The sequence below is a fragment of the Phodopus roborovskii genome, unplaced genomic scaffold (assembly GCF_943737965.1).
Source record: "Phodopus roborovskii unplaced genomic scaffold, PHOROB, whole genome shotgun sequence".
In the NCBI taxonomy this organism is placed as follows: Eukaryota; Metazoa; Chordata; class Mammalia; order Rodentia; family Cricetidae; genus Phodopus; species Phodopus roborovskii.
In genome coordinates this window covers 23,976,523-23,998,009 of record NW_026126416.1, presented here as the reverse complement: position 1 = coordinate 23,998,009, position 21,487 = coordinate 23,976,523, and the positions used below count along the sequence as shown (strand labels likewise).

General features: G+C 42.1%; 1 protein-coding gene across 1 annotated transcript in view; it reads left to right on the top strand.

The window, feature by feature from the left end:
* Positions 1–19,217, top strand: part of Stk35 (serine/threonine kinase 35) — a 55,590-nt gene extending 36,373 nt beyond the window's left edge. The window contains exon 4 of the mRNA XM_051183406.1: positions 19,083–19,217. The gene's annotated coding sequence lies outside the window, so the exon portion shown is untranslated. The remainder of the gene's footprint in view (positions 1–19,082) is intronic.
* The last annotated feature ends 2,270 nt before the right edge of the window (positions 19,218–21,487 follow it).

Genomic DNA, 21,487 nt, shown 5'->3' with positions numbered 1-21,487 from the left:
CAACCTAGGAACATCTTCCCAGGGAATGCTACTGCCTACAGTGACAAGACAATCCCCTACATGGGAGATTCAATAATTATTATTCATTATTATTCAATAATAATCAAGGCATGCCCAAAGGGTAATCTGTAATCTGATTCAGGCAATTCCTCCACTAAGATTCTCTTCTCAGATGATTCTAGGTTATGTGTAGTTAACACGCTAACTGGGGCACTTGCCATCTGACATGGCCATGTCTAGAAATAAAGTGAGAAAAAGCAATTGGAAGAGAAGTCAAGATTCCTGAGTCTAAATCCATCAAGGCCTGTTGGCAACGGTGTGGGGAGTGAGAGGCACCCTCTTCTTTGGATCTAGTAGTATGGTAGATTGAGTTCCAGGGAGCAGGTATTAGGTTACCACTCTTTGCTTCTGATAATCTTGATATATTACTCTCTGGCATGATTCTTCTAGAAAATGGCAGCAATTCCACTTTGTGATTTTTTTTTTTTTCCTGAGGATTAGTGAGACAGTAAACACAATTTGTACTATAGGGTTGGGGATGTGGTAGTTACCCACACAGGACCTGTTGATAGTTACATTTTATATTTCATACATATATACAATTCATGCCCATTCCCATCCCTTTCCTTCTGCTCTCCCAAGCCTCTTCAACAGCTCTCCCATCTCCCTCCCAGTTTCTTGTCATTTTATTGTTATGGCCCACCAAGTCCAAATAGTGCTACCTATATATGTGTGTGGATGAGGGATTATCCATGGGCAACCTACCAGTGGCCACTCCCTACTCCTGAAAAGAAAAATGACTCTCCTTCCCTCCACATCCCCAGCTTCCCACATCCCTCCTTTCCTGCTAGGGGAGGGACATCAGGAGACCCTCTCTCCTTCGTGATAAGCTTTCTATTTTATCTTGCTAAATACAACCTGTTCAGATAAATACAGCTTCTGTGAGTTTATATGACACCCATGCCATGTCCAAAGGCCAGCCTTTCACAGTTCTCTTCTGTCCTCTGGCTCTCATGTTCTTTCCATCCCCACGTCTGCAGTGTTCTCTGAGCTGTGGGTGGAGTGCCATGGTATAGGTACTCCATACCTGGCTGAGCCCTCACACTCACTCCTAGCTTTCTCAACACTGTGAGTCTCTCAATTAGCCACTATTCTCTGTAATACGTTTCTGACTAAGGTTGAGAACAACACAACTCTATGAATAGAAACAAATATTTAGAAGAGAGTTGCACAACCTGACCATTTAGCAGGACATCAATAGGTTCTTAGGGCCTATAGCTTCCCTAGCCGTGTTTATGGTAACAGGCATGAATTTCCTCCTGGAAGCATGTGTCACATTTAATCAAGAAAGTAGTTGGTTGGGACTGAAAACTGCCTTGCCATTATTGCACCAGTGAACACATCTTGCCCAGCTGGTCATTGTTGTAGCATCAGGATCCAGCACTGGGTAAAAACCATTGATGTATTCCTACTTAGCAGCCTGCATAGCACTTACCATCACTGTGAAAGCTAGGGACAGAGGTCACTGGTCAATTCATTTGATTTCTCTGTCCCACATCCAAAATGAGTGTCTTCAGCAACAGGGTTTTAGCATCTGGTTATGAGGGGCAATCAAGAGCAATGGCAATAGCCTATCTTGTTTTGGATAACTCAGAGACCTCCCTGACAAATAACTCATAGGGAGGTAACTTGTGCCTGATGTTGAGAGTTTCACCTAATAACCTATGTTTCTGGGAGCAGATTGTTCAGCTCCTTTTAAAAACTATGTTTAAATTCGCTTACAAACTAGTGGGGTTTCCTGAAGCTTCTTCATACATTCTTCGTTTGCGTTAATCCAGCCCCTACCCCTCAGTTCACCCTCTCATAGCTCCACTTAAACCCTCACTCCTTGTATGCCTCTACCCACTGTTCTCTATATCACATATGTTCTGCTATCTCCTCTTTATATGTGTGTGTATACATACACACAGTATATATGTGTATATATACACTCACACATACATACATACATACATACAAACTTGGGCTGTCAGATCTCATGTCCCATGTAGCTTCTTCATGCTCATTTCCTTTTGGCTGACCCTCCCATCCCCTCATTTCCCATCCCATCACTCCATTACCTGCTTGAACCTTTCTGTGTCATCTCTACTTTCATCTTACATATAATCCATGCCCCTCACACCTTTTAAAGTATGTTCCCTCACCCACTGACCTGACACTAATCTTCCGACTTCTACGTGCACTCCACTCTATAACACAAGATTTGAAGCTACCACCATTATATGAAAGAGAACATGCAACATTTGTCTTTCAGGGCCTGGATAACATTACCCCCCCCCAAAAAAATTTCCAGTTCCATCCATTCAATTGTAGATTTCATTATTGCATTATTTTCAAAAGCTGAGTAATAGTCCATCGTGTATATGTACCGTATTTTCATTTTCCTTTGTCATGGATTAACATCTAGGTTGATTTGGTTTATTAACTATTGTGAATAGAATGGCAATGAGGATGATTGTATCACTATAGTAAAATAGAAGGTTCTTCCGGTATATACCCAGGAATGGCATAGCTGGGTCATGTGGTGATTTTCTAGTTTTAGGAAACCTCCAGATTGGACCGACTCAGACCCCCTGGACATGGGTCTTAGTTAGAAGGCCTGGGCAGTCTAAGGGATCTCTGACAGTGGAACCAGGATGTATCCCTGGTGCACAAAAGGATTTTGGGAGCACATTCCCCATGGAGGGATACTCCCTTAGCCTAGAGGCAGGAAAGAGGGCCTAGACTCCAAATGACTTGACAGATTTTGTTAATCCCTCCTGGAAGGCATCACCCTCCCTATGGAGTTGGGCTGGGGTGGAGGGGGTGGGGGGGTGGGGGAAATGGGATGAAAGGGTGTTGGGGAGGCATGAGAGGGAGGAAGGGAGGAAGGGAGGGAGAGGAAACTGGGATTGATATGTGAAATAAGAAAAAAATCATATATATGTATATATACATATATAATATATATGTATATATATGAAAGAAAATTAGTTTAGTTTGGCTCAAATAATCTGCTTTAAAATATACTTTTGAAATAGAACAAAGTTTTAATTCTTCAAGGAATTTCCATACTTCTTTGTCTGATCCCATTAAAACACATTTAACCCCTGGGCAGAGAGGGAATGGGGGGAGGGACCTCCAGATTGATTTCCAGAGTGCCTTTACTAGTTTACTAGTTTAGACTCCTACAAACAATGAATAAAGTTTCTCCTTTCCTAACACTGATGCATTTGTTGTCATTTGTATTCCTGATGATGGCCATTCTGACTGAGGTGAGCTAGAATCCTTTTGTTTGTGTGTTTGTTTTGGTTTTGGTTTTCAAGACAGGGTTTCTCTGTGTAGCCTTGGATGTTCTGGAACTCACTCTGTAGACTGGCCTTGAACTCACAGAGATACACCTTCCCCTGCCTCCCAAGTGCTGGGATTAAAGGCATGCACCACCACCGCCCGGTGAGATAAAATTTTAATGTAATTTTAATCAGTATTTCCCTGATGCCTACGGATGTTGAACACTAATTTAAGAACGCACTACTCATTGTATTTCTTCTTTTAAGAATTTTCTGTTCAATTTTGTAGCCCAGTTTTTAAATTTAGTAGTTTGTTTCCTTAGTGTTTAGTTTTGTGAGTGCTTTATATTTTCTAGACACTTGTCTTCTGTTACATGAATATCTGGCAAAGATTTTCTCTCTTTGGGCTGCCTCTTCACTTGATTGGCTATTTCCTTTGCTGTACACAGCTTTTAGTCTCATGAAACCTCACCTGTCAGTTGTTGGTCTTATTTCCTGAGGTATCAGAGTTCTATTTAGAAAGTCTCTACCTATGCTTAGAATTGGAGCCTCCTAATTTTATCATTATTAGGCTTTGTGTTGAGGTCCTTCATTCATTTGGAGTTGAGTCTTGTGTAGGGTGAGAGGTGAGGATCTAGTTTCCCTTTTCTGCATGTTGGTGTACATGTCTCCCAGAACCATGACCACAAGCAACTTAAGGAGAAAAGTTTTCTGGTTTACGATTCAGAAGGTTGGAGTCCATAGTGGTGGAGGAGACATGGTAGCAGACAGCTGAAAGTAGAAGCTAAGAGGTCACCATGCCAACAGCATAGACGAAGTGGGGGCATGACTATAAACCCTCAAAGCCTGGCCCCAGTAACATGCTTCCTTAGCAAGACTGCACCTCCTTCCATAACCCCCCCCCCAAAACAGCACCACCAACTGAGGGTCAGTGTTCAATTCGTGAGCCTGTATGTGGCATTTCTCATTCAAACCACACTTTTATTTTGTGAAATTGGAAAATCTCAAATAAATGGACAAATTACTAGAAGCCTACAACATACCTAAATTAAATCAAGATGAGATAAACAGATCCACCAGCAATGAGAGGGAAGTAGTAATAGTCTCAAAAACAAACAAAACAGTAGGACCAGATGGAGTCACTGCAGAATTCCACCAGAACTCCAAAGAAGAGCTAACACCAACACTACGCTAATTAAATAAAAAGGGAGGCAGGCTTCCAGGCTTTTTTTTTTTTTTTTTTTTTTTTTTAATGACGCCAGCATTACTCTGGCTGACAAAGGAAACCTGACAAAGGAAGTAAAGAAAAAAAAAAAAAAAAAAGTACATATTTTTGATCAACATAGCAAAAACTATTAGTAAAATACTGGCAAACCTAATTTATGCTCATACAAAAGAAGATCAACCCAGAGATTTAGGTAAGGGTCAACATATATAAAGCCATGAATATTAGCCATCATGTCAATGGGTTAAAAGGCAGAAGATATGATCATCTCATGAGATGATGAAAAAGGCCTGTGACATTGGCCTCTGACAAAATCCAATATTACATCATGAAAAAGTGGAGAGGCTGGAGATGAAGGGATTATAGTCAAACGTTAAAAGACTATTTACAAATCATGCTAAACAGAGAAAAACCTGAAGTACTCCCACTAAGGTCAGAGCTCCCATTCTCTCTATTCCATTGTAGTGCTTGAAGTCTTAGCTAGAAGTGAGAGAGATACAAATAGAAAAGAAGAATTCAAAATACTGCTATTTGTTGATATGATTCTATACAGGAGATCCTAGAGGCTCCACCAAAACACTTTAGAGCTGATAAATACTTTCAGCAAATTAGCAAGATACAAAGTTAACACACAAAGATCAGAACCTTTCTTATATCTCAACGACAAACTTATTAAGGAAATCAGGTAAACAGTATTATTCATCATAGCTATAAAAATAAAAGGAAAGACCTGTGAGTAAATCCAACCAAGGAAATGAAGAACTTCTACAGTTTAAGACACTGAAGGAAAAAGTTGAAGAAGATGGAAGATACCACAAGATGGAAATATCTCCCGTGCTTTTGGGTTGGAAAAATTAATATCGTGAAAATACTCACCACACCAAAGGCAAGTAAGTTGCAGATTCTTTGCAATCCCAGTCAAAATACTAAGACCTCTCTTCACAGACATAGAAAAAATATTCTCAAAATTTATATAGCAGTAAGAAAGACTAAGGAGTCTGATGTGGTTTGAAAGTAAACGGTCCCCATAGGGAATGGCACTATTAGGAGGTATGGCTTTGTTGGAGGAAGTGTGTCACTGTGGAGGTGAAATCTCCTATGCTGAAGCATGCAGTGTGGCACACAGATCACAGCTCCTTCTCCAGTACTATGTCTGTCTACACACCACCGTGTTTCCCACCGTGCCGATGATGAACTAAATATTTTCCTTTGTAAGAGTTGCTGTGGTCATGATCTCTCTTTACAGCAATAGAAAGCCTAACTAAAACATAATCAAAGCATTATTAAACAAAAAGAACACTGCTATAGGTACACTGTACCTAATTTCATATATTACAGGGTCATAGAAATAAAAACAGCATGATACTAGCACACACACACACACCAGAGCAATAGAATAAAGGAATCAGATATAACTCCACATAACTATGTCTATCTAATCTTCAACAATGATGTCAAAAATATATGTTGACGAAAAGATAACATCTTCACAAATAATGAAGCAGAGAAGTAATCAATGCAAGAAGTTTTTCAAGTCTGTTCTTACCATTTTCTGAATAGCTCCCTTTTAGTTCCTAATAGTATTGATTTAGGTCTCATTTTTCTTTTGGTTAATTTGGTAAGAGTTTGTCAGTTTTGTTTATCTTTTCAAAGAACCAGCTTTAAATTTCTTTGATTTTTTTTTCATTCCATCACTTTTGGCCTTAATTAATTAGTTCTTCCCATTTGCTCTTTGGGATTTGATTTGTTATTGTTTTTTCTAAGATTTTTCTTTAGGTGCATCATTAAATTATTAATATTAGATCTCTCAAAATTTTTGATGTAGGTACTTAGTGTTATAAGCTTTCTTCTCACAACATTCATTGTTTCCTATAGATGCCAGTATGTTGTGTTTTAACTTTCATTAAAATCTAGGAATATTTTTATTTCTTTCCTGATTAATCTAGTAACCCAAGTATCATTCAGTAGTGTCTGTAGTTATTTTTATCACTGTTGATAGCTAGCTGTATTCCAGTGTGGCAATGCAGAGTGTTACTTCAGTTTTATGTATTTGTTCAGGCTTATGTCATATGTCATCAGTTTTGAAGAAAGTTCTATATGCTGCTAAGAAGGATGTATGTTCTTTATTGTTTATGTACTATGTTCTGTAGAGGTCTGCTAGGTTCATTTGACTTGAGTTTTCTTTTCCACCAACATTTCTCTGGTTAGTTCTTGTCCAGATGACCTGTCTATATTGGTAATAGTATGGTATTAAATCTCCTACTGTCACTATGTTAAGCTTAATATGTATTTTTTTAATGCCTGGTAGTATTTCTTTTATGAAATTGGGTGCACATGTATTTGGTGTGTATGTGTTTAGAACTATAATATCCTTTTAGTGCCTGTTCATTCCATGAGTATGAAATGCCCTGCTTTATCTCTTTTGACTAGTTTTGGTTCGAAAGCTATTTTCATCAGATATTAGAATAGCTACACCTACTTGTTTCATAGTTTCATTTATTTGAAATATTTTCCCAACATTTTAACCTAAGGTGATGTCTACCATTGATGGTGAGGTGTGTTTCTTGGAGGTATCAAAATGATGGGTTATGTTCTCCTTTTTAACTTTTTAAAAATTTTATGTTGTATTTAACTGTACATGACTGGCGCCCAAAGAGGCCAGAACAGGGTGTCCTGTCCCTTGGAACTGGAGTTACCCACTGTGTAGGTTCTGGGAATCAAATTCAGGTACTCTGGAAGAACAGCTAATGCTATTAGCTGCTGAACTATTTTTCAGTCATGGAATGTGTTTTCTATTCCAATCTGCTAGGCTGTATTTTTACTGGGGGGATAAAGATCATTAATATTCAGGGATATTATTAAACTGTTCATTAACTTCTGTCATTTTCTTGATTTCGTGTGTGTGTGTGTGTGTGTGTGTGTGTGTGTGTGTGTGTGTGTGTGTGTGTTTTTGAGGCCTCTTTTGATCTACTGTCCTGGCATTATTTGTTTATTTCCTATGATCTCTTGGGTGTGTATATTCTTCTCTTCAAATTGAAGCATTCCTTTCAGTATCTTCCTTAGAGCTGGTTTAGTGATCACAAGTTCCTTTATTCTGCTTTTATCTCAGAAAGTTTTTATTTCTCCTTCAATTTTACTAGATAGTTATGATAGGTAGAACATTCTGGGTTAACAGTTATGGTCTTTCAAGACTTAGAATACATCTTGCCAGGTATGCACTGGCTTTTAGTTTCTTAAGATTATCAGGTGTTATTCCAATGGGCTGCCTTTATAGTTAACTTGCAGCTTTCAACATCCTTTCCTTGCTCTGTGTTTCTGATGTTCTAACTATGTCATGGGGAATTCCTTGGTTTGCTCCTCTCTAGTTAATATTCTGTAGGCTTCTCATACCTGGCTGGGCATCTCTTTCTCTAGGTGAAAATTTTCGTCAAGAAATTTTTCTTCTATGATTTTATTGAAAATATATTGTAAGCCTTTGGTGCAGTATTATTCTCTTTCTTCTATGCCGATAATTTGAAGACTTGGTCTTTATAATAGCTTCCCAGAGCACTCCTATTTTCCATTCATATTTTAAAGAATTTATCATTGGCTTTTATTGTATAATCCAATTCCTCTACCTTGTCTTCCATCTCTGAATCTGTTTTCCACGTGATCCATTCTGTTGGTGAGTCTTTTCACTGAGCTTTTATTTGATTTATTGAATTTTCATCATTTCAGTTTAGCTTTTTTTCAGTTATTCTCTTTGTTGAATTGTTTTCACTTCTTATACTAACTTCCTCATTCCATTTGTATTTTTTTCTCTTGGAGCATATGCATGTCTTCTTTGAGCTGTTTGGATGGAGTTAAAATCATTTGTTTGAAATGTTTGTTTGGACCTTCTTCCAATTCTCATTGGGGTCCTTTATTGTGGGATTAGTAGTTTTTGAAGGAGACGTATTGTCTTGGATTTTTGTGTTGTTTTGTTTGTGCACTGGAACTTGTACATGTGGACTTGGTTGAGTGGAAGGGAAGCTCGGAGGCTGAGTGTCTGTGGCTGCTTATCTATTGGTACTGGGAGTGAGTAGGTGTTGGAAGTCTGAGTCTGGGAACACCTTGCCTGTTAGTGTTGGGAGTGGGGTGGAAGGCAGAAGTTTAGGTCACTTTCTCTGGGTCTCCCTGATTGTCAGTGCCTGGAGCGTGGGAGAAAGTAGACATTTGAGCTAAGTGCTCATTCATGGTCTAGTCCTAGTTCTGTTTTGTTCCTTAAGCCAAAAGGCACCCTATAAGATACTCTTCAAATTAAAGGTTCTAAGTTCAAATAATGTTAAAAAATGCCGTTTGTTTTGTTTCCCTCTTGGCGTTTCCACTGTACATCTGAGAAGTCCTACACTAAGCGCTCTACCTGGAACTTGTCAGATCACTGATCACACATTGACTACCACCTGCTAACATCTCCTCGCACTAATTTGTGAGAGAATTGCCTTAGAGTCCATGTTGGGGGATGCTAAACCACCTCTAAGATCCTGATTTCCTTCCAGGGGACTTTAGCTGCCCCATCCTGTTTCCCATGAGACTGTAATCACATCCTTCTTACAAAACCTTCATTCATTTCCTCTGCTTGGTCTTCTTGTTCCCTGAGGGCAGACAAATAATATTGGGAATTTAATAACCATAATCTAGGTCCCCTGCCCAAATGCTTTGGGAGCACTGACCAGACAATTTGAATATGGAAAGAACACAGAATGGTCAGTCCAGTCAGCATACTACATGTGTTACCAAACTCACACATTCCTGGCCCCACACTGCCAGGGCCTGGCTCTTTCACTTGGTGTATACCTAACGCCAACATATCCCATCAGCCTTTGCTAGGAGGCACCTATACTTTAGTTTTTTGCACACTGGCCCTACTGTGAGACAGCCTGGGTTCCAATCAAGTTGCTCTACCTTTCAAGAACTCAGTTTCCTCATGTACAAATGAGGCTAATGACTACCTATTTCCGTGAGGATTGGTCACTGCTACTCAATGGGAGATTCACAAGCAGCAGTTGCTAAAGCAAGACAGAACTTGTCTTTTCACACACAGAGAACAGGACCACACAAGACTCCTACTGAATAAATATATCAAGTCAGGGAAACGTGGCCTTCTTGTCTTCAGTCCATGGTTCCAGTGCAGATAATAGCTATGGTGGTACATGCCTGTAATTCCATAAAGATGGTACATGCCTGTAATTCCATAAAGATTGCTGCAAGTTCAAGGTTAGCTTGGGTGACATAGTGGATTTACATAGTTTACATAGAAAAACCCTACATCCAAAAAATTTGCCGATGTAGCTTCAAAACAAAGCAAGACAATTTAAAAGCCATAGAAAGGTTTGAGGTAGGAGTGAAGAAGAGAGAACAAAATACCTAGACCATATTCAATCTCCAGGCCTATTCCTGGTTGCATACTTTGTGTTCTGTCTGGCCCAGCCTGGTGAATCTACCTGACCCTCTGTGCCAGCTCAATCCTCTGAATCTGCTCAAATTTATCCTGCCCATCATATCCAGACTTAGCTCAAGTCATACATCCTGAGCCCTGGTCCAACTTGGTGAATCTCCTGATCCTAGTCCACCTTCACCTTCCCAATCCCCAGATTTACCCCAGTTCCCACATCTTATCTACACCAGCCCAATCTAGTGAGTCCTGCTATTCCCACACTCCAGACTTGGCCCCAGGAATGTACCTAGCCAGCCCCCTGAATCCAACAGACCTTAGATTACCCATGTCATATCCAACTTCCAGGCTTAGCCCAGGTTACACATACTATTACTGGTCTAGTATGGTGAGTCCTCTGGACCCTAGCCAACTGCACTACCCCCAACTTCCAGGCCCAGGCAGAGAAACACATTCGTGTACCTATATAGCCTGACAAGTCCCTGGAAACTTGGATAGTTTCTTAGTTAGGGTTTCTATTGCTGTAAAGAAACACCATGATCATGGCAACTCTTACAAAGGAAAACATTTAATTGAGGCCATCTTATAGTTCAGAGGTTAGGTCCATTATCATTATGGCGGAAAGCATGGTAGTGTGCTGGCAGACATGGTGCTGGGGAAGGAGCTGAGAGTTCTACATCTGGATTGACAGGCAGCAGGAAGAGAATGCCATACTGGGCCTAGCTTGAGTATTTGAGACTTCAAAGCCTGCACCCAGTGACACACTTCCTTCAGTAAGGCCACATCTGCTACAACAAGGTCACACCTCCTAATAGTGCCATTCCCTCCAAACCCGTGGGGGTCATTTTCTTTCAAACCACAAACCATAGATTGTCATATCAGCCCAGCCCAGCCTGTGACACCAGCCTGTGTGCTGACCTGGTAAGTATCAAAGACTCTGGTCCACCCACAACATCCTTACACTCTCAGGCAAAATGTAGGTAGCCCAACCCAAGCAAATCCAGCCATTAGTCCCGTCCTCCTGGTTTCTTGGTTACCACTGAATTGGAATTGCTCTCATTCCTCCAATCCAAAAGCAACACTGGCCGTCCAGAGGACTGACCTACCAAGTTCTCATATGTGATCTGAAATAAAACCAAGCTTGAACAACAAAAACACAATCAAACTTCTAATCTATAAAGGCAGTCTAGAACCTCACATCAAACACACAACCAAGAAAAAGAGTCCACATGTCCAGGTGTCACCATACAAACGCAGGCATGAAAGGCCAAGACAACATGACCTTTACCTGGACCCAAACCCACCAGTCCTACAGAAATGGTGTCCAGTGAGAGTGCATATCAGACATTAAAAGAAGACACCATAAGCTTCATCAACAAACTTAAGGAGTTTGGAGAAGATAACAGTTCCAACAGCTTGTGGCAGCTCACCTTGGTTCTCAACTTGTCTGCACATGGAGTCTAAGAGAGTGGGAATGGCTCAGAAAAAGACCGGCTACTCTTCCATAGGCCGTGTGTGTGATGCCCAACACCATATGGATGCTTGTGACCATCTGTAACTGCAGTTCTAGGAGATCCCATGTCCTCCGTAGGCACCAGGTACACTTGTGGTGCATGGACACGTGTGCAAGTAAAACATCCATACATGTAAAACTGAATTGAATTTATTTACTTTCTGGAAAAGGATTTCTTTGTGTAGTCCTGGCTGTCCTAGAACTTGCTCTGTAGACCTGGCTGGCCTTGAACTCAGACCTCCATCCTCTCTCAAAAAAAAAAAAAAAAAAAAAAAAAAAAAAAAAGCCCAGGCTAAGATAGATTCACAGTAAAATTCTACCAGACTTTCAAAAAAAGATCTACAACCAAAAATTGTTAAATTCTCAAAGGAGAAAAAAAGAAGCAGAAAGAACACTTCAGAACTCATTTTATAAAGTCATTATGCAATATAAAGAAGCAGGCTAAAGATATGTGTGTGCATGAACGCACGCGCGCGCGCACACACACACACACACACACAAAGGAACAATGGACATAGATACAAAAATCCTTAATGAAATGATTGAAAACCAATACAGGTGTATATCAGAAAAGTCATTCACTATAATCAAGTGAATACCAGAGGTGCAGGGATGATGGTTTAACATATGTAAATCAATAAATATAAGGCATATACATTGGCTTAAAGTAAAAAAAAAAAAATCAAATGATCATTTCAATAGATGTTAAAAAGGCCTTTGACAAAATGGAAAGTGATCTCATGATAAAAATCCTAGTGCATGATAAAAATTCTCAACCTTCCTAATGCTGTAATACTTTAATACAGTTCCTCATTTTTGGTGACCTCTCACCATAAAATTATTTCATTGCTACATTATAACTAATATTGCTACTGTATGGATTGTAATGTAAATACCTGATATTCAGGATGTCTGATATGTGTCCCCCAAAGGGGTCATGACCCACAGGTTGAGAATTGCTGATCTAGAGAGAGCAGGACTAAAGGAAACATACCTCACCATAATGAAGACCTAACAGGGAAAATATTGAATCAATCCCATTCAAATCAGGAACAAGACAGGACTGTCCACCATCCCCACTCCCTTTCAGTATAGTTCTGGGAGCACTCTCTGGAGCTGTAAGACAAAAGATGGAAATTAAAGGGATATAAATAAGGGCAAATTGTCACTTTTTTGAAGATAGGATAATATATATTAAAGATCCCAAAGATTCCACCAGAAAACTGTTAGGAATGATCAGCAATTTCAACAAACTGGTAGGATACAAAATCAGTTTTCAATAATCAATAGCCTTTCCATGTACCAACGACAAACAGGGTGAGAAAGAAGACCATGGAAGCATTCCATTATAATACCCTCAAAAAATAATAAAATACAGTGTCTGGAATAAACCTAACCAAGAAGGTGAACGATCTCTGTAGTGAAAACTTGACATCTCTAAAGAGAGATACAGAGTGTGACTCTAGAAGATGGAAAGACCTCCCATTCCTGTGGATTGTAGAATTAATAGAATTAATATTGTGAAAGTGGCCATCCTACCAAAAGTCATTTACAGATTAAATGCAGTCCCAATCAAAATCTCCATGTCATTCTCTGTAAAAACAGGAAAAAAAAAAATTCTGAAATTTACAAGGAACCACAAAAGACCCCACAATGCCAAAGCAATCGAGCAAAAACAACAATTCTGGAGGGATTGCCAGTCTAGATTTCAAGATTTATTACAGAGCTGTAGTAATAAAAACAGTGTGGTGTTGGCAGAACACTTGTAGGCCAGTGGGACAAAATAGAAGATGCAAGATGAGTACATCTGATAGTTAACAAAGATGGCAAAAACATACACTGGAAGAAAGGCAGCATCTTCAACAGGTAGTTGGGGGAAATGTCTGTTTACCTATGAACGATATTAGGCCCATATTTATCACCTTGCACAAAAGTCAACTCCGAATGGATCGAGACCTCAGTGTGAAACCTGAAACGACTAGAAGGAATCACAGGCAGTACTCTACAAGATATATGTGTAGAAAAGGGTTTCATGAATAGAGCTCTGTTCACTCAGGAATTAAGGCCAACAGTTGACAAATGATACCTCATAAAGCTAGGGAGCTTCTGTACATCTAATGAAACAGCAGAATGAAGAGGAGGCCCACAATGTATAAAGAACAAAAAAAAAAAAAAAAAAAAAAAAAAAGGCAAGAAAATTAATGACATAAAGAAAAATTGGGCTATGGATTTTATGAAAATATCTCTTGCATTCTTACAACTTTGCTAGACCTCAACAGCTGGCTAATAATACACTTAAGGTCACTCAGGACCGCTATCCTACTGTGTGCTCAAGCTGTTTAACCTGCCCTTATGAGAACAATGTAAAAACCAACTTTACTTGCCTTGGACTTCCCATGTGGTTAACTTTTAAAGCCTAAACTAATGCCTATAATCTTAAATATACACTCTTTCATGCCTTTGACCTAGATAATACATGTGTATAATTTGCTGAAAACATTGAATATGGAAGTTGAGAGCAACTTTTAAAATCTACCATTAAGGTGGAAAGCAAACTTGTATGGATATTGGCTGATAAACAATGGCATTTGTTATCTGGGTCAGCTGGAATCAGGAGCCGGTGATTTAATCCCTATACGACTCTGTTAAAGGTTTCTGTGAAGCATCCCATTCCTTCCCCATGTGATGCTTTCTGTCCTATGCTGTTCAGTAAATACAAAGTAAAGCCCTTTGTTAGGGACAGACAGACACACAGGGACAGACACAGACACAGGGAAAACAGATTCACAAAACACCTTTCAGTCAGTAACAGATCCAGACTCATGCAAACAGATAGAGAATGGAAGGGGTGTAAAGAGATGCGGGGTATAAAGTAGAGAATTCAATCCTAGACTTGTTCTAGGAGAAGTGTTTTGCTTCTTTCCTTCGTTCCTTCCTTCCTTCCTTTTTTGTTTTTGTGTGTGTGTGTGTGGTTCAAGATAGGGCTTCTCTGTGGCTTCTTGGAGGCTGTCCTGGAACTAGGTCTTATAGACCAGGCCGGTCTCAAACTCACAGAGATCCACCTGCCTCTACCTCCCGAGTGCTGGTACTAAAGGTGTGTGCCACCACCACCCAACTTGATTTCTTTCTTTAATGTGACATCTGTGCATTACTGGTAACTCAGAGTTAATCTCTAATGAGAAATGTTCAAAATTCCTAGGAACTAGGGACATACAAATCTAAAACTTGTTAATCTAGATGGGAAGACCCACCCTAAAGGAGGGAAGCATCATTCCAGGCCTTGGGGCCTAGTCTGCATGTGAAGAAAGTCACTGCTTGCATCTTCCTAGCTGTGGACACACTGTGACCAGTTGCTTCAAGTTCCTGCCACTTCCCCTTCGCACATGATGGTCTGTGGCCTTGATTTGTGAGCCAAAAGAAATCTTTATTTATTTATTTATTTATCACAGCAACAGAAAAGTAACTGAAACAAGCCTCAAGAAGATCTAATAGACGGATACACATCTAATAGAATACACATCTAATAGACTAATTAAAGCTGAGCACATCGGTGCTGGGAAGTGTGTGGGAGAACTAAAATCTTATACCTGCTGGTATGGACAGAAAATGATTCTCCCGTGGTTCTTTACAATTGTTAGAAATCCATGTAGTCACTCATTTCATCTTTTCTGTTGAAAATAAAAGGCAGTCTGTACCCATACAAAGGTCTACACGAATGTTCATAGCAGCCTCCCCCTTTTGTAACAGCCCCAAACAAGACCAAATGTGTGTCTGAAAATCAACACCTGGACAGTCACATTGTGGTGTGTACACACAGTGGAGGTCTATTCATGACAAAAAGGAAGGAAAAAAAAAAAAAAACTACTTGTGCATATAGTAATCCAGGATAGCCTTGAAGAGATTATGCTGAGCAAAAGGAAATAAACTCAAAAGAATCGCAACTACATCATTCTACACAACCCTAGAAAATGCAAACAAGTGTGCAATAATAACTGAAGGCAGGTCAGCGGTCGCTTGAGGGAAATGAAGGGCTAGAAGGCAGACTACAAGGGGTAGTGGGTATATTCCTTATCTTGTATACAGTGATGGCTTCATGAATGCAAGCATATGTCAAAACATACTAAGCTACACAATTCAAAGATGCTTAGTAATTTAATGTATGTCAACTATGCCTCAATGAAATTATTTCAGAAAGGAAGGGAAAGAGTATTAAATTTGCTTAAAGGGAGTCACTCCCCCCGACAAAATTTGTAATAATGTGAGCATTAAAAAGGACAGTAGTGATATATTTTAACACGTTGAATAATGATTTTTTTAAAAACCCACAGAAGTGTATGGTAATCCTACAGAAACTGAGAAGGAAAAAGGCTGGGAAAAGTTTTATCCACATGTATAGAAAAAAAAAATAGCAGAATTAGAAAAAATAATTTCACAGCCACTAATGCAATGATTGATTCAAGAAAACTATCAACAGCTATTAAAATCACTTTGTGAAACTTTGTGATGGGATAGCATATTCACATCTCAAATATAACCCATCATACAGATGAATTATTATTTACAAAAGGGATTACCTTCATAATGGAAGCACTTTAATCAGATGACCACAGTTAGCATCACCCATGAGAGGGGAAACTGGCGTGGTGTGCCTGCTTATGTAACAGTGGGTAGGAACAGCTCCTCCTCTCTCAGGGTATTACCCATAATGGTTAGCCAGAACCTAATCATGCGGAAACAGTGAATTATGCCCAGATTGAGAGACATTTCACAAGACAACTGTGCTGTCTCTCTTGAAAATGCCAGTGGCATGAAAGAGACAACACTGGGAAGGGTGGTCCAGTAGCGCTCAGGTCATTATAGTTCCAACATGAGGGACTTCAGCAAGTGAAGAGGCTCTTCCTTGATAGACTCAGGGCTTTGTCATGATAGTTTATGACAAGGTAGCCGTATTTGGTATTTTGTTGTATGGAAGAGTGGCCCTTGTTTAGTTGAATACCCAGTGCATTCTGCTGTGAGATAGATATAGATACAGATACAGACTCATCCTGCTTGCCCACCTGCCAAGGGGGAAGACAGAAAGAGAACACACACGGGTCACATGCTCATCCTAGGTGAAGAGTGGAAGTCCTCATTGTATGAGTCCTGTCTTTTCTGCCATTATGAAAATATGTAGATGAAAGGTTGGAGGGGAATCAAAATGGGTGGTTGCCTCCCTCCATCCCCAGCCTTTTCAGCTCAGAGAATCCACTTAAGGCAGCAGATAATACCTGAGTCCTGACCCCCAGTCTGTCAGCCTCTTGCTCCCAACCTGCCTGGGTGTGGGGCCCGGGCCAGGGATATAAAGAGGGCTCATCCTCATACAGGCTTTCCTCCGTCTCATCCCCTCTAGGTGGCCCACAGGGTCTGGTTGAGGCACACAGCTAGGGTGCATATACAGTGGCAATTCATGGGCAAGCTTCAGATGTCCTGTGACTCCCCACTATGCTTTCAAGAGGTGGAGGGGTCCCCAGCGCGGCTTGTAGCTGAGGTGCAGCCACTGCACCGTGCCCATGCACAGGATCACACTTGCTGTCTCATCTGTTCTCTGATGCTGCATGTCTCTCTTCCTGACCATGAAGGCAAGGTCTTCGCCCATTGTCACTTCCTATCCTGTCCCAGTCCCCCTCTCTCACTGTTCAAGCCTCTCTAGATTTTCTGCAATTTTGAGGTCATACACTATTGCCTTGTGGCTTTTGTACTTCAGTTTTGCTTCTGAAATGCTCCCCCTGCCCATTCCCTGACATCTGCCAGCCTACACCTTTTCATCTTCTCCTTCTTGGCTGGCTGTTGTCCTCTGGAGCACAAATAAGCATCCAGTGTGATGTGTCACGTGTCTATCTGTTCCCCACCCTAAATGCCAGTGCTGCAAGGGCACTCATTTCCATCTTGTTTTCTGCTTTTTAACTGTACTTAATAAAAATTAAGGGCATAATACAAATTCCTATGTGAATGACTCCAAAGGCAGGTTTGTGCATTTATTTGGACACTGGTGTATGTGCCTTGTATGTGTGTGTGAACTCGGTGTACATGCATGCATGTATCTATGTGTAGGCATGTTGGGCAGTCTGTGCTGGCCTTCCCATCTGTTCTCTGATGCCACATGTCTCTCTCGCTGAAGCATCCAGCTATCTGGGTCATCCTGAGACTCATTTCCTGGGGTGTAGGCACAGCTTGCAGAGGGCTGGGTGGATGCCACTTGCAGCATCAACACATTACATAACCTGGCACTGGGCAGGGGTGAAAGGGGCAGGCAGATCCTTTATTCTGTGTTTGCCCAGAGAAACTTCTCCGGGCCACATCCTGGGCTATCAACCCTTCAGCTTTGTGTTTCCTAATTGCCCTGACAGGGTTCAGCACCCATTCAGCTGGCCTACTGGCTCTGAAAGGAACCTTCATGGATGGAGGGTTGGGGCATGGGAAGAGCTTGGACTCTGGCATGTATCTGATGCTCTCACTGGGTGCCTCAGTGCCCTGGGCAGTTCTCACTTGTCCACCTGCGTGCACATGCTCATGGAGGGCTCTTAAGTGCTACTGTGGGTGACTGTTTATCTGCATAGTGACCTTTTCCTGCACTGGGCTCATGACCCGAGCTGTATTACCCAGCACCTCAGGCTTTTTACCCCCAATGACCCAGTGGGGTCATCCTCTGTCTATCATTTAATCAAACTGACCTCTCTAAGTGATAGACAAGCTATGCTTCTCAAAGGTCAACAGCAAGGAACACCGATACAGCCACGGGCCGGCTGCTGCGGTCTAAAATCACCCTCATTCCCCAAGCTTCTACTCTGTTGGCACCGAGAACCCAGTACAGGGAGACGCACGTAAACAAGACGTGTCTGTCGGGTGGTAAAACTCTTCAGACAGAGAAGTCAAGGTCATAGGCAAAGAGGGCCAGGGTTAGGTTGGCTTCTTTGTAGTGCTGTTTGGGGAGGAGCCTAACTAAAGCAGAGTGAGCCTAGACTAGGAAGTTCACAGGCACCCAGGTGAGGTCTGGGTAGGTCTGAGGGCAAAGGGACTCTGGCAGAGAAAACAAGAAGAGGTGAAATTAGTTTGAGGTAGGAGTCGGAGGGGAGAAGCTAGAGGTGGGCTCAGGGGTCAGCACCAGCCTCCTAACCCTGGAAGAGGATGTGGTTCTTCTGTGGCCAAAATGGCTGGGAAGAAGTAGCCAGTATAAGGGGAGAGCCAACCAGCCTGGCTGGCAAGATAACTCCATACATATGGAGTGGGGTCGGCAAAATGGTTCCTGGATCATCTCCGCACTTCCAGACTCATCCCAATACCCCAGAAGCCGTGCATCTCTGTCATCATTTTCAACTGGAGGCTCAGTGACTGGGGAGTGATGTGACCAGAGGGCTGTTCTCTCTGCCTGGTGCTGTCACTACCCTCAGAGATGCTGTGGCCAGCCAGGGCCCACGGTCCCCTTTAGCAGCATCTCAGACTCTTTCTTCCGAAGGCAGAACACACTGCCCTCGTGGAAAGGGGGCTGTCGGACATGGTTTCCTTTGCCCAGCGCAGAGCCAGGAAAACCTCCACAGTCTTTGTTCACTGCCTCTATGTCAGCAGATTCTTCTGAGGTTGAAACATCGCGTCCACTGGGAAGCACAGTAAGACAGAATTCTAGTAAGCAACCCAAGTGACTTCAGGAAGCCCCTGAAACTGACCAGATCCACCAAGCTGCTGGAGGAGGCTGGGACCAACTGGAAGAGCCGCCTGGAAAGGATGCTCTTCAACCTGCTGGGCCTCTTACGTGCTGTGCAGTGAGCTCCAGGTTCCTCTCAGCTTTGTGAGCTGTCACCCCATGCTGGGCTGGGTTTTTGGATACGACTGCCTTTGAGTCATATCTGGTCCTGTAAGTAACCCCTCATCTCACCTATATTCCTGTAAGTAACTCCAATAAAACTCATTGGTTCACTAAGCCAGACTTGGGTGGTATCTGTACTCTGGCCTCTGGCCTGTCATGGACTCCCTGTCTGGGTAGGCCTGTGTGTTTCATCTCCCCAGGAGGAGTCTGTCACACAGCAGTGACTCATCCGAATGTGCCCGAATCACCACACCACCCCTCCCAAGGACCCCTCAACTAGCATATGAAAGGTAGAGCTAATAACCCACTGTCTCCTCCTTAGCTGGCTTCTCATAGCTTCTTCATGGGGACGGCTTTGCTTGGCTGTCCAGCGCTTGGGACTGTGTGTATGGAAAATGTTCCCCATGGCCGCTCCTCATCTACGTGTTCGTGCAAGCGCCACCCTCTGCAGCTGCCCTACAGTGCTGTGTCATCTAACCCTATGGAACAGTGCTACCCCCCCTGCACGAAGGAGGAGGAAAACCAAGGTCAAGACCTGTGAGGCCCTTAGCCAACTGTGCACTTGGTTCTGAGAAGGCAGCAGAACCAAGGGTGAGCTTGGCCTCTGGTAGGGCAGAGCTGGGGGGAACGGGACACTTCAGTCCTTTCTTACGTGCTGCTCAGGGGAGGGGCAGGGCAGGGGAACCCGATGTACAGATTCTTCCTGATTTACACAAAGCAGTTCATTATCGAGCCGGCTTCTGTTGAATCACTACCGGCAGCCGAAGCAGAGGTAACTGGTGATTCCTACCTGACTCCTTGACAAGAAGGGTTTCCAGGTACATTTCAGCTGGGAGCTAAATTCCACTTAGAATGTAAAATGCTCTGTGAAGTGTTTTTCTCTCAAGCGGAAACTCATAATTGATTTTTTTAAAAAAGGAGGCAACCTTTCTGGACTCTAGAAAATGTTTCCAAGTCTGTCTTATTTTTATGTGCACAAAGGCAATCAATCACCTCAGGCTGGCACTGGGCACTGGGCACATGGAATAGAACTAATTTATTTTGCACAACAAATGTTTTCCTGTTACATCTTTGTTATTATTATATGAGGTATCATTGAATCAGCTTGTTTTACATGTCCACAGAGAAACACTGAACGAAGCTGGGCAGTGGTGGTGCACATCTTTATTCCAGCACTCTGGAGGCAGAGGCAGGCAGATCTGTGGTCTACAGAGTGAGTTCCAGGACAGCCAGGGTGACACAGAGAAACCCTGCCTCAAAAAAAAAAAAAAAAAAAAAAAAAAAACGAAAACAAGGAAGGAAGAGAGGGACTAAACCCAGCCCTGAATCAGCTCCCTGCTTTGCCTCCAATTTAGGGCACTTTCCTCCTGTGCCCTTGCTTTCCCTATCTGCTCGTCACAACGCATGCCTCTGAATCCTTGCTAACCACGAATGCTCTTCTTTTTCAAGATGATTTTTACTTTTTGTTGTGTGAGTATTTTGCTTGGATGTATGCATGTGTACCCATGAGCTTGCAATGCCTGCAGCGGCTGAAAGAGAGCATCACATCCCCTACACCCAGAGTTACAGATGGTCGAGCCACCATGTGGGCACTGGGAACCCAACCCAAGTCCTCCTAACCCTTTGATCTGTGCCTTTCGGTGGTGTTTTCTTACTCTGACTTGCGGCCTGCATGACCAACAGTGACAATGTTGAATGTGACAGAGACTTAGCAAGTAGTGGATTTTCTTCAGACTGTAGTGTTAGAGTCTGAGCTAGCCTATGGGAGGGGTAGAGGCTGTGAGACAGGTAAGCTACCCCAGTGTGTCCAATACATGAAGTGACCATCCTAGACCAGCTAATCTCAAGTGAGTTCTCAGCAGAGCCCAGGTATGTGTGCTGTGAGTGACGCTTCACACCCAGAAAGAGCTCACTAAATGCTGCTGGCATTTTGTTATTACTATTTGCAGTAGGAAGGGGAACCGTTAGATTCAAGTCACTAGGACCCCATGTGATGTGAATTTCTCTGAGTGCTGTTTGGAAGAAGAACGTGATTGTTGGTTTAGAGCCTCATTGCCACAATTAGACACTCCTGAGTAGGGAGGCTCACCTGAATTGGGTCTTAATTGACAGGGAGGCTCACCGTGGATGTGGGTGCCACATGGTAGCAGCCCAGATGAAAAATGGT